This window comes from Bubalus bubalis, chromosome 4 (assembly GCF_019923935.1).
Source record: "Bubalus bubalis isolate 160015118507 breed Murrah chromosome 4, NDDB_SH_1, whole genome shotgun sequence".
Classification (NCBI taxonomy): domain Eukaryota; kingdom Metazoa; phylum Chordata; class Mammalia; order Artiodactyla; family Bovidae; genus Bubalus; species Bubalus bubalis.
The window spans coordinates 134,086,313-134,100,796 of NC_059160.1; the positions used below are offsets into that span (position 1 = coordinate 134,086,313).

At 37.2% G+C, this 14,484-nt stretch overlaps 1 long non-coding RNA gene across 18 annotated transcripts in view; it reads right to left on the bottom strand.

The window, feature by feature from the left end:
- LOC102399193 overlaps positions 1-14,484 on the bottom strand; it is a 524,597-nt gene that overhangs the window by 420,584 nt on the left and 89,529 nt on the right. For 11 of the 18 annotated variants that reach the window (XR_006640996.1, XR_006550763.2, XR_006550776.2 and 8 more), the window contains one exon: positions 3,266-3,341. This is a non-coding gene — a long non-coding RNA (uncharacterized LOC102399193). Of the gene's footprint in view, positions 1-483; positions 641-1,575; positions 1,701-2,916; positions 2,945-3,265; positions 3,342-14,484 lie in introns of those variants that run through there. The other 7 variants (XR_006640992.1, XR_006550764.2, XR_006550781.2 and 4 more) reach the window with 3 other exon arrangements.

Consider the following 14,484-nt stretch of genomic DNA (forward strand, 5'->3'; position numbering starts at 1 on the left):
AAGTAGGAATTCAAAATGAATTCTATTTGCAATTCAGGACCTAGTCCACTCTCTTACTGTTATAGATATGGGAACAGAGGCTTCCAATCAGCTGTGGGGCTCAGATTGAGCCCTAACTCTGAGCATGTTCATTCTAGAATGTCTCCAGAGTCCCAGAGGGCCAAATATTTTCTGTGAATATACAATGACAAAGCAGATATGTAGAAACAGGATGACAGAGCTGTCCTGGAAAGAAAGATTAAGAGATGTTCATCTTGCTCTGCTCGTTGCCAGACTGAAAATGTTACCAAAAAAGACTTTCAAGTGCTTTAGAAACTAAAATTGTTTGTCAAGCAACCCAAAATCAAAGGGTAGCATGAGATTTTTGTTTGCCTGTTTTTCTTTTTTTTTCTTTTCCATCTTTATATAGAAGCAGAAGAAAATATACACATATAAAAGTATTTCAGAGTCACTGGAAGTCTCCACCCATTTCAAAACTCCTCTTCCATCATCAATTCTTAATAAGTAACATTCCTTTAGAAGATATATAGCTTATCAGAACTTACTGAATGATTACAGTGAAAAGTAAATTCCTGTGGAGAGAAGCAATTCTTGACTAAGGTGTCAAAAAGTATCAACAGATTCCTTTTCTCGAGGAAGTCTGTATAAAGAGGGGAAAAAACAGAAAATCCATAGAAAGAGAGATGTGAAAAAGGTGAAGATAATATTTTTAACAATACTGAGGACATATGAGGATTAAGTGAATTGTCCAAGGTCTTTCAGGTAAAACTGAATTTTGAATCCTGAATTCCTTGAACTTACTCTGCACTCTTCTGCATTGTACACAACCCTAGAGGTTCCTCAGAGACTCTTTCCATGACCAAAAATTATCTATCACTCAAAGTTCCAGATAACAATCACTGATATTAAGGGAACACTTACTATATACTAGGCTATATGCTTAATGCTTCTCATATGTATTACTTCATTTAACATTCACAGAAAATCTATGAAGTTCATTTTTTATTATTCATTTTTATTATTATATCCACTTTGCAGATAAGAAAATTGAGTCTTAGAAAAGTAATTTGCCTAGTGACTTTCTAGATAGAAAGTGACAGAGTACAGATAGGAAGCACAATCCATCTGATTGCAAGCCAAACTTCTGATCACTATAGCAATCTGCTTTCAGTCTTTCCGGAGCCAAATAGAAGAATCTTAGCCTGGATTTGTATGTTCCTCAGTATTAAGAATGCATTATGGGACAACATATAAAATTCTAAAGAATTCTTATTCTTTCTTCAGTTTTGCTAAAAATCAACAAATCATGTGAAGGGACATCCAACATAAGATTGTGAGAGACAGCTTAACTGTGGAAATCAACCACTAAAACAAGGTCCTTGATCAAGCTGACTCTTGCAGGAAGGCAGGGTTTTTAACATTATTCTCTTGGGCTTGCTTACTGGAGATATGCTGAATCATAGATCAACTGTCCCACTTTCAATAGCTGATCAAAAATGGGAAGTCTGACTAATGTCTGTTGTTGGACTTGCACAGACTTGAAATGAGTCACAGATACTGCATGCACTGAAGCCATTCATTCAAATGACATTTACTTGAACATATACTAAGTTGAAGAAATGATGCTAAGTTTTGAGGATTCAAAGGTAAAACAATATGATCACAGGATTCAAGAGCCTCTTGAGGTGATAGGCTGACTGCTGTAAGTAATTACAAAACCAAGAGTAGTTGTTATTATGGAAATAAATACACACATTGCACTGCAAATACCAGAAGAGGGGGTTCTGTCCTAGTCCACTGGGTGTTAACACTGGACTGTCCACAGTCTGGGTGGCTTATAAACAATAAAAAATATTTATCACAGTTCAGGAGGCAGGAAGTTTAATATCTAGGTTATAACCGATTAAGTATTTGGTGAGAGTCCACTTTCTGTTTTATAGACAGCTGTCTTCTGTGTCCTAACATGGCAGAAGGGACCTGGGAACTCTCCAGAACCTCTTTTATAGGGGGCATTAATCTCATTCACAAGGGCATTGTCTTCATGACCTAATCACTTCCTCAAGGCTCCACTTCCAAATACTATTACACTGTGGATCAGGATTTCAAAACATGAACCTTGATGGGGAACACAACATTCAGTCTATAGCAGCTCCTAAGTCTTCCAACACAGTCTTGGGAAGGCAAGACAGGATACCCATTGACGGCTTAGACAGAAGTCATGTTTTTGTTTTGGGCAGTGCCACAAGAAGGATAAAATCACACAGAGTTGAGGATGAAGTTACTACCCAGGAAAAGGCATTATTGAGTAACTCTGAAAGTTGCTAACAGCTATTCTTTCCTGGAAAGGAGGTATTAAGACCCTAAGTTTCTAGTTATATAGGAATTTAAACATGTAAGTTGAACGCTCACAAGTCTCTGTCTATGAATCCATATAAAATCACTTAATATTAATATTTTGGTCATTTATTTCAAGCTGCTACTGCTAATCAGGACTTCTGGTTCCTTGCCAGATTCCTCAAAAGGTGACAGAAAGCATGAAATTAGATATTAGTGATGATTGCCCAACATTATGAATATACTAAAAGTCTTAAGAACATCCTTTAAAATTATTACAAAGGTAAATTTCACATTTTATGAATTTTACATTAAAACAAAAAAATTTCCTCAAAGTATTTCCAAAACTCAAAGGATGTTTTTAAAATGATTACAAAATCCATTCCAGACTTGATTACTTCTGGCCTCTACTACACATCACTTGTTTTATAAATTTTTAAAACTCTATGTAATAAAATACTTCAGGCATGCAGAAAATGCACAGAATATCCACAATCCAAAATTAATATCATTTTGTCATTTTCAGATTACTTTCACTTAAGATTTTTTTTCTTCCATTAAAAGTGAAATGTTGGCACTTACTTGGTGGTCCAGTGGTTAAAAGTCTGCCCTGCAATGCAAAAAACGCAGGTTCTATCCCTGGTCAGGAAACAAAGATCCCACACACCATGGATGAACTAAGCCCACACACTGCAACTATGTGCCAATGCACTTTGAGCACACACCACAACTAGAGAGCCTGCTGCCACAACTACTTCAGTCCACGCGCACTGGAGCCTGCGCACCGCAACACTGAGCCCAGACACCACAACTCGTGTCTGTGCACCCGAACAGAAGATCCTGCATGATGCGACGAAGATCCTGCATACTACCTAAGACCCAATGCAGGCAAATAAATATATAAACTTTAAAAAAATGAAATGCTACTTACAGTTGAAGACTTTTCCCATCTCATTCTCGGCTCTCCTCAAAGACAGCGATATTTCTGAAGCTGTTATGCTTTCCTTCTGTAACACAGTTACAAATATTTACCACTTGTATGTTTCTTCATAAAGTGTAAACAATATTTAACAAGTTTAAATTTAAATATTTTTTACCTCACACAATTTTTATTCCATAATATATTTTCAAGATTTTTGTTGAAACAGGTAAACATGCTTAACTCAGTTTAACTGCTACATGATAAATATTTCATGATATGTATATACAAGTGTTCACCCATCCCTTATGTATGGGCACACAGATTGCTTCCAAATATTTGCTATTACAAATAAGAGAGAACTCATCGTCCCTGTTAAGTCAGTATATGCACATTTCCATGAGTTTCTCAAAAATGTACATGTGAAATAAAATTTGAAAGATATTACCAAATGCCTCTTCAAAGAAGATGTTGCTATTTTCTCACATTTCCCCCCACATTTGTTATATTACGCTTTATTTTTGCTAGTTCTCAAGGATGAGAAATAGCATCTCCTGATTTGTATTTCGTTAATTATTAGTGAGTTTGGCCATCTCTTAAGTTTTTTGGCCATTTGCAGTTCTTCCTCTGCAAATCTGCAGTTTGCACCTTTGCTAGTTTACTGTTTGTTGCTTGTATCTCTTACTAATTTTTGGAAATTCTTTATATATTCTAAGTTCAATTCTTTGGATTGCACATCTCCAAGTTTGACACATATAATAAAAAATTTAAATATACATATAATCAAATTGATCAATTTCTTCTTTACAATTTCAACCTTTACATATTATTTAAGAACTTCTTTCCTGTCTTGTCACATTTTATTAACAATTTTACTTTTTTGTTCTTTACATTTATGTACTTACTCATTGTGCAAATTTTTTGGCAAAAGGCCTTTTTTTTCCCCACCTGCCTGTTAGACAACTGTCAGAGCAACTATTGGTAAACAGTGCATTTTTCCCCAATATAATGTCACCCCTTACATATACCAAGTATTCTTTTCCTGTTTCACATATCTCTTCATTTATTCTGAAGCCAGTACCATGCTATATTAAGGACTATAGCTTTATAATAAGCAGGGTTTGATATCTGAACTAGTCCTCAGTCACTGGTTAGATTCCAGGAGCAAGGAAAACCCTGAGATAGATATAACCATGCAAGAGCTTTGTCACAGATTCCTCTTGGAGTTAGAACACATGGAAGGGAAAGGAAGGAAGCTGAACTGGGCAGCAGGAGAGGTTGAGCTATGATCCATTCTTACTGAAGGTCTCAGTGAACCTCAGAATTGTCCTGAGGTGGGACAAAGGTGTGGCCTTTATACCCTAGCATTGATCAGTAAAACACCTTGGACAAGGGGCATGGCCTTGGGCTGGAAAACTCTTCTTAACTGGGGCAATGTCCAAAGGCAGCTGACAACTAAGGAGAGTCTGTTGGCAGCACTTGTCATTTGGGGCATAAATCCCTTCATTCCTACAGAGGGATCCATGTCCCACATCATATACCCCCTTTCTTTCTTATTCACAGTCACTTCAACTCGAATTGGCTCTTTACTATTGAAATGAATATTACAATTATCTCATAAAATTTCACAAAATTAAAACACCTGTTCAGGTATGACTGAAATTTAGAATGCATAAATCATTCACAGTGAGATGACATTTATGATATTGTTTTCCTATTCACTGACAAAATCACTGCATATGGTGAATTTGCAGCTATGAAATTAAAAGACACTTGCTCCTTGAAAGAAAATCTATGACAAACCTAGATAGCATATTAAAAAGCAGAGACATTACTTTAACAGCAAATGTCCATCTAGTTAAAGCTATGGTTTTTCCTATAGTTATTATGGATGTGAGAGTTAGACCATAAAGAAGGCTGAGGGCCAAAGAATTGATGTTTTTGAACTGTGGTAATGGATAAGACTCTTGAGAGTCCCTTGGACTGCAAGGAGATCAAACCAGTCATCCCAAAGGAAATCAATCCTGAATACTCATTGGAAGGACTGATGCTGAAGCTGAAGCTCCAATACTTTGGCCACCTGATGCAAAGAGCCGACTCATTATAAAAGACCCTGATGCTTGAAAGATTGAAGGCAGGAGAAGGGGATGACAGAGGACAAGATGGTTGAATGGCATCACTGACTCAATGGACATGAGTTTGAGCAAGCTCTAGGAGATGGTGAAGGACAAGGAGGTCTGGCATGCTGCAGTCCATGGAGTCGCAAAGAGTCAGACACAACTGAGAGATTGAACAAGAAAAATTCATTGACTATGGTCTTAACTATTTAAGTCTTCTTTTATGCCTTGCAATAATAATTTACAATATTTTCCAAAATTATCTTGTACATCATTTGTTAGGTTTATTCCTAGATATATTAGTTTTTGCTGCTGTTTCATTGTGATTATTATTATTATTATTACTTAAAAATTTGGTAAAAATGATATATAAGGACTTCAAATAACTCTTCTATTTTGGATTTGAGGACAAAAGGACAAAGTAGAAGGATCTGAGTGCATCTTATCTCACAAAACAACAGTATCACAACTAACTGCTAAATGTGTGTGTATTAAGTTGCTTCAGTCATGTCTGACTCTTTGTGACCTTATGGACTATAGCCCTCCAGGCTCTTCTGTCCATGGAATTCTCCAGGTAAGAATATTGGAGTGGATTGCCATGCCCTCCTTCAGGGGATCTCCCATTCCAGGGATTGTACACATGATCTTACATCTCCTGCACTGGCAGGTAGGTTCTTTATCACTAGCGACCTGGGAAGCCCAACTGCTGAATAACCATCAACAAAAAGTCTGGAACTTACCAAAAAAGATATTCTACTTCCAAAGACAAAGAAGCCACAACAAGACAGCAGAAGAGGAGCATTCATGATATAATCAAATCCCATATCTACCAGGTAGGCAACCCAAAAACTGAAAAATAATTACATTGCAAAGGTTCTCCCACAGGAGTGAGAGTACTTGGCCCCATCTCAGGCTCCCTAGTCTGGGGGTCTGACACTGGCCCCCAGAGCATTTGGCTTTGAAGGCTAACAGGGCTTGATTGCAGGAACTCCACAAGTCTGAGGGAAACAGGAACTCTATTCCTGCAGACCACATACAAGGTCTTATGCACACTGGGACCCAGGGGGAAAAGCAGTAACTTCACAGGAGTCTGGACCAGACCTACCAGCTGGTCTTGAAGGAAGGTCTCCTGGAGAGACGGGGTGACCACCTTGGGGTGGTTCAATGTGGAGAGGAGACACTGATGATGGAGGTACTGGAAAGTATTCACTGATGTGAGCTGTCCTGGAGGCTGCTATTTTGATGCCAAGACCTTGCCCCATACAACAGTCTATAAGTTCTATTGCTGGCCAAACAACCAATGCCTCGGGCCAAACAACCAAAAGGGCAGGCACACAGCCTCATCCATCAGCAGATAGGCTGTTTAAAACCTTCCTGAGCTCACAGTAACCTGTAAACACACACCTTAACATGGCCATGTTCACCAGAGAAACAAAGTGAAAGTCGCTCAGTCGTGTCCAACTCTTTGTGACACCATACACTATATAGTCCATGGAATTCTCCAGCCCAGAATACTGGAAGTGGGTAGCCTATCCCTTCTCCAGTGGATCATCCAACCCAGGAATTGAACGAGGATCTGCTGCACTGCAGGCGGATTTTTACCAACTGAGCTATCAAGGAAGCCAAAAACACAAGAAAAACAAGCCCCAGCTAAACCCACCAGTGGGCTGGCACCAATCTCTTCCACCAGGAAGCCTGCACAAGCCTCTCAGGCCATCCTCAACCACAAGGCGGAAAATGCCAGAAGCAAGAGGAACTATAGTGCTACAGCTTGTGGGACCACAAATACAGGAAGTTAGACAAAATAAGATGGAAGAGGAATATGTTCCAGATGAAGGAACAAGAAGAACAACTAAGTGAAGTGTAGTTAGGCAATCTATATGAAAAATAATTCAGAGAAAGATAGTAAAGATGATCCAAGATCTCAGGAAAAGAATAAAGACACAGACGGAGAAGATACAAAAAATGGTGAACAAAGAGTTCAAAGAACTAAAGAACAAATAAACAGAGATAAACAATGTAATAAATGAAATGAAAAATACACTAGAAGAAATAAATAGCAGAATAAATCAGGCAGAAGAATCAATAAGTGAGCAAGAAGATAGGATAGTGGAAATCACTGCTGTGCAACAGAATAAAGAAAAAAATGAACAGAGTTTAAAACTTCTCTGGAACAACATTAAATGCACAAACATTCACATTATATGGGTTCCAGGAGGAGATAAGAGAAAGGACTTGAGAAAATATTTGAAGAGATTATATCTGACAAGTTCCCTAACATGGGAAAGTAAACAGTCCCCCAGGTCCAGAAAGCACAGAGAGCAAGAAGGAACATGCTGAGAAACATATTAATCAAACTGATAAAAAAATTAAAGACAAAGAGAAAATATGAAAAGCAACAAGGGAAAAGCAACAAATAACATACAAGGAAATCCTCATAAGGTTATCAAACTGATTTTATAGTAGAAACTCTGCAGGCCAGCAGAGAGTGGCATTATATATCTAAAGTAATGAAAGGGGAAAACTTATAACCAAGAATACTCTATCCAGCAAGGGCCTCATTTAGATTCACTGGAGAAATCAAAAGCTTTACAGAGAAGCAAAAGTTAACAGAATTCACCACTACCAAACCATCTTTACAACAAATGCTAAAATAACTTATCTAGGAGGAAAAGAAAAGGCCACAACTAGGAACAAGGAATTACAAATGGGAAATCTCACTGGCAGTAAAAGTAGGAAATCATCCACAAATATGATATCAAAACCAGTGAGCAAAGTACAAATTCTGGATTTTGAGAATGAATTTTAAATTAAGAGACCAGCAATTTAAATCAATCTTGTGTTTGTATGTGAGTGTGTGTGTATATATATGTACACACACATATACATACACACTGCGAAATGAAAACATATTAACTGCAACTCAAAAACCTGTAAGATATACATGCAAAAATGAAAAAATGAATCCAAGCACAGCACTAAAGAGAATTATAAAATCACAGGAGAAGAAAACAAAAGGAAGGGGAAAGAAAAAAGACCTATGAAAATAAATCCAAAAAATTTAACAAAATGGCAACAAGAACATTCAGATCAGTAATTATCTTGAATGTAAATGGATTACATGCTCCAACCAAAAGACATACACTGGCTGGATGGATACAAAAACAAGACATATACACACTGTCTGTAAGAGACCCATTTCAGAGCACAGGTGTAGACTGAAAATAAGGAGGAGGAAAAAGGTATTCCATGCAAATGCAAGTCAAAAGAAACCTGGAGTAGCAATAATCACATCACACACAATAGACTTTAAAATATTGTTATAAGAGACAAAGAAGGATACTCCATAATAATCAAGGGATCAATCCAAGAAGAAGGCATAACAATTATAAATATATATGCACCCAACACAGGAGCACCACAAATGCTAATAGTCATAAAAGGAAAAATTGACAACACAATAATAGTGGAGGACTTTAACACCCGACTCACATCAATGGGCAGATTATCCAGACAGAAAATTAATAGACCAGATGTACTTAATTAATATTTATAGAGCACTGCATCCAAAAGCAGAATACACATTCTTTCCAAGCACAAATGAACATTCTCAAGGATAGATCACACGCTGGACCATAAAGCAAGCCTCAGTAAATATCAGAAAATTGAAATATTAGCAAGCATCTTTTCCAATGATCTCTTTAGAAATCAACTCATTAGAAATCAACTACAAGAAAAAAACTTCACAAAATCACAAACACATGGAGGCTAAATAATACATCACTAAACCAATGGATCACTGAAGAAGTCATTGAGGAAATAAAAATACCTAGAGACAAACGACAATGAAAACACAATGGTCCCAAACCTATGGGATGCAGCAAAAACAGTTCTAAGAGGGAAATTTATAGCAGTACAACTTTACCTCAGAAAACAAGAAAAATTCCAAATAAACAACCTAAAGTTACAACTGAGGCAACTAGAGAAAGCACAAACAAAACCCAAAGTTAGTAGAAGGAAAGAAATAATACAGATTAGAGCTGAAGTAAATGAAATAGATGCAAAGAAAAGATAAAAGAAATGAAAATCTTTTTTTTTTTTTTTTGGAAAGATAAACAAAATTGATAAACTTTTAGGCAGACTTGGGTCTCCTGCACTGCGGGTGGCATCTTTACCATCTGAACCACCAGGGACGCCCCAAGGAAAAAAAGAGACCATTCAAATCAATAAAATTAGAAATGAAAAAGGAAAACTTGCAACATGAAAACAAAGGGTCATAAGAGACTTCTATAAGCAACTATACACCAATAAAATGGATAATCTAGAAGAAACAGATACATTCTAAGAAAGGTACAATTTTCCAAGACAGAACCAGGAAGAAATAGAAAATATAAACAGACTAATCACAAGTACTGAAATTGAAACTGGGATTAAGAAACTCTCAACAAATGAAAGTCCAAAACCAGATAGCTTTACAGGAAAATTCCAGCAAACATTTAGAGAAAAGCTAACACCTATCCTTCTGAAACTCTTCCAAAAAAACTGCAGAGGAAGGAAAACTTCCAGAGTTATTGTATGAGGCCACCATCACCCTGATACCAAACCCAAGCAAAGATACCACAAAAAAGAAAATTACAGGCAGTATCACTGATGAACATAGACCCAAAAATCCTCAACAAAATACAAGCAAACCAAATTTGATAATATATTAAAGGTTAATACAAGTGGCATTTACCCCAGGGATGGAAAGATTTTCAACATCCACAAATCAACCTGTGTGATACATATCATGTGCTGTCATTTATATGTGAAATCTAACAATATAATACAAATGAACTGAATTGCAAAACATAAACATACTTAGATAACAAACTTACAGTTACCAAAAGGGGAAAGATAAGTTAGGAGGCTTGCGATTAACATATACACACTACTATTTATAAAATAATCAACAGCGACCTACTATATAGCAAAGGGAACTCTACTCAATACTCAGTAATAGCTTCTATGGGAAAAGAATCTGAAAAAGGATAGATATTTATATAGACATAACTAAATCACCTTGCTGTACATCTGAAACTAACCAACATTGTAATCAACTATACTCCAATATAAAATAAAAATTTTTAAAGGGAACAAATAATTATTCTACCATGATAAAATACATGGCAAACTTGATGAATTCTTATTATTTCTCTAATAAGAAATGCTCAATGTGAATATAAGATTTTTCAGAATTTTCAAGTTCTCTGTCCATGAAAAATATAACGACAACAGAAGACCAGAATCTGGTTTCTACCTCTAGAAGGCCTTAAATCAGCATTACAAGTCAGACTGCTAAGTCTAGATAACGTGCAAATACCTACAATTAAGGAACTAATCTGTGTGGGGACCACTTCTATTTACTTGGTAAAGACAAACTTCATCAATATTATTTATCTATAATTTACATTCATTAAAACTCACCTATTTTTTAGGTATATACAGTTCTATGAGTTTTAACACTGGAGTGAGTAGCCATTCCCTTCTCCAGGGTATCTTCCTGATCCAGGGATTGAACCTGTGTCTCCTGCATTGCAGGAAGATTCTTTACCATCTGACCCATCAGGGAAGCCCTTTAACACATGCCTTGACCCTATAACAGTGTTCACAATAAGAACAGTTTCATTGTTCTCCAAATTCCCTTGTGCTGCCTCTGATAATCATACCTTTCCCTGACCTTGTATCCCCAGCAGCCATTGATTTGTTTTTTGTCACTACAGCTTTGCCTTTGCCAGAACATCATAAAAAGCAATCATACTGTATGTAATTTTTTGAGGTCAGATTTGTTCACCTAGCATAATCCATGTGAAGTTTATCCATGTTGTTACATATGTCAATTGTTTGCTTCTGCTTAATGCTGAGTAATATTCCATTGTATTAATTGAAATACTTTGTTTAGACACCTACCTATTGAAGACAATGTGGGTTGTTTCTAGGTTGGGATGATCATAAATAGTGCTGCCTAAATATTTTTATACTTTTATACAAGTTTTTATGAATGTAAGAATTCATTTCTCTATGGTAAATACCCATGAGTGAGATTGCTGGGAAATATGGTAAGGGTACATTTAAATTCACAAAAAAACTACTAAGCTATTTTATAGAAGGGCAGTGCCACAAGCAGTGTATGAATGTCCCCACAGCTACACATTCTTTACCAGAATTGAGAGTGCCAAGATTAGGGTATTTTGTATTTTCTTTAAAACTTAAGAAATTCTATCCTAGAGGTGTACAATATGGATAGTAAATAAGCACACAAAGAAACACTGAACATCTTAATCATTAAGAAAATGCAAATCATGATCTTTTAATCATGATCTTTAATACCTTGAAAAGGGTATTCAGTTTCACACTAAAAAGACAAAAAATACTTCTTTCCAAGAGGTAAGTTCAGTTCAGTCGCTCAGTCCAACTCTTTGCAACCCCATGGAATGCAGCACGCCAGGCCTCCCTGTCCATCACCAACTCCCAGAGCCTACTCAAACTCATGTCCATTGAGTTGGTGATTCCATCCAACCATCTCACCCTCTGTCATACCCTTCTCCTCCCACCTTCAATCTTTCCCAGCATCAGGGTCCTTTCAAACAAGTCAGCTCTTCATATCAGGTGGTCAAAGTATTGGAGTTTCAGCTTCAACATCAGTCCCTCCAAAGAATGTTCAGGACTGATTTCCTTTAGGATGGACTGGTTGGATCTCTTGGCTATCCAAGGGACTCTCAAGAGTCTTCTCCAACACCACATTTCAAAAGCATCAATCCTTCAGCACTCAGCTTTCTTTATAGTCCAACTCTCACATCTATACATGACTACTGGAAAAACCATAGCCTTGACTAGATGGACTTTTGTTGACAAAGTAATGTCTCTGCTTTTAAACATGCTGTCTAGGTTGGTCATAACTGTTCTTCCAAGGAGCAAGCATCTTTCAATTTAACGGCTGCAGTCACCATCTGCAGTGATTTTGGAGCCCCAAAAAATAAAGTCTGTCACTGTTTCCATTGTTTCCCCATCTATCTGCCATGAAGTGATGGGACCAGATGCCATGATCTTCGTTTTCTGAATGTTGAGTTTTAAGACAACTTTTTCACTCTCCTATTTCACTTTCATCAAGAGGCTCTTTAGTTTTTCACTTCCTGCCATAAGGGTGGTGTCATCTGCATATCTGAGGTTATTGATATTTCTCCCAACAATTTTGATTCCAGCTTGTGCTTCATCCAGCCCAGCGTTTCTCATGTTGTACTCTGCATATTAGTTAAATAAGCAGGGTGACAATATACAGCCTTGATGTACTCCTTTCCCGATTTGGAACCAATCTGTTGTTCAATGTCCAGTTCCAACTGTTACTTCCTGACCTGCATATAGGTTTCTCAGGAGGCAGGTCAGGTAATCTGGTATTCCCATGTCTTGAAGAATTTTCCACAGTTTGTTGTGATCCATACGGTCAAAGGCTTTGGGATAGTCAATAAAGCAGAAGTAGATGTTTTTCTGGAACTCTCTTGCTTTTTCAATGATCCAATTGATGCTGGCAATTTGATCTCTGGTTCCTCTGCCTTATCTAAATCCAGCTTGAACATCTGGAAGCTCATGGTTAATGTACCTTTGAAGCCTGAATTGGAGAATTTTGAACATTATTTTGCTAGCCTGTGAGATGAGTGCAGTTGTGTGGTAGTTTGAATATTCTTTGGCATTGCCTTTCCTAGGGATTGGAATGAAAACTGACCTTTTCCAGTTCTGTGGCCACTGTTGAGTTTTCCAAATTTTCTGGCGTATTGAGTACAGCACTTTCACAGCATCATTCTTTTAGGATTTGAAATAGCTGAGCTGGAATTCCATCACCTCCACTACCTTTGTTCCTAGTAATGCTTCCTAAGGCCCATTTACCTTTGTATTCCAGAATGTCTGACCCTAGATGAATGATGACTCCATTGTGGTTATCTGGGTCATGAGGATCTTTTTTTGTTTAGTTCTTCTGGGTATTCTTGCCACCTCTTCTTAGTATTCTACTTCTGTTAGGTCCATACCATTTCTGTCCTTTATTGTGCCCATCTTTGCATGAAATGTTCCCTTGGCATCTCTAATTTTCTTGAAGAGATCGCTAGTTTTTCCCATTATATTGTTTTCCTCTATTTCTTTGATCAATGAGGAAGGTTTTCTTATCTTGCCTTGCAATTCTTTGGAACTCTGCATTCAAATAGATAGATCTTTCCTTTTCTCCTCTGCCTTTCACTTATTTTCTTTTCACAGCTATTTTTAAGCCCTCCTCAGACAACCATTTTGCCTTTTTGCATTTCTTTTTCTTGGAGATGGTTGTGATCACTGCCTCCTGTACAACGCCATGAACCTCTGTCCATAGTTCTTCAGGCACTCTATCAGATCTAATCCCTTAAATCTATTTGTCACTTCCACTGTATAATCGTTAGAGATTTGATTTAGGTCATAGCTGAATGGTCTAGTGGTTTTCCCCTACCTCTTCAATTTAAGTCTGAATTTGACAATAAGGAATTCATGATCTGAGCCACAGTCAGCTCCTGGTCTTGTTTTTGGTGACTGTATAGAGCTTCTCCGTTTTTGACTGCAAAAATATAATCGATCTGATTTTGGTATTGACCATCTGGTGATGTCTATTTGTAGGGTCTTCTCTAGTGTTGTTGGAAGAGGGTGTTTCTATGACCAGTGCATTCTCTTGGCAGAACTCTATTAGCCTTTGCCCTGCTTCATTCTGTACTCAAAGGCCAAATTTGTCTGTTCCTCCAGGGATCTCTTGACTTCCTATTTTTGCATTCCAGTCCTCTATAATGAAAAGGACATCTTTTTTGGATCTTAGTTCTAGAGGGTCTTGTAGGTCTTCATAGAACCGTTCAACTTCAGCTTCTTCAGCATTACTGGTTGGGGCACAGACTTGGATTACTGTGATATTGAATGGTTTGCCTTGTAAACGAAGAGAGATCATTCTGTTGTTTTTGAGATTGCATCCAAGTACTTCATTTCAGACACTTCTGTTGACTATGATGGCTATTCCATTTCTTATAAGGGATTCTTGCCCACAGTAATAGATATGATGGTCATCTGAGTTAA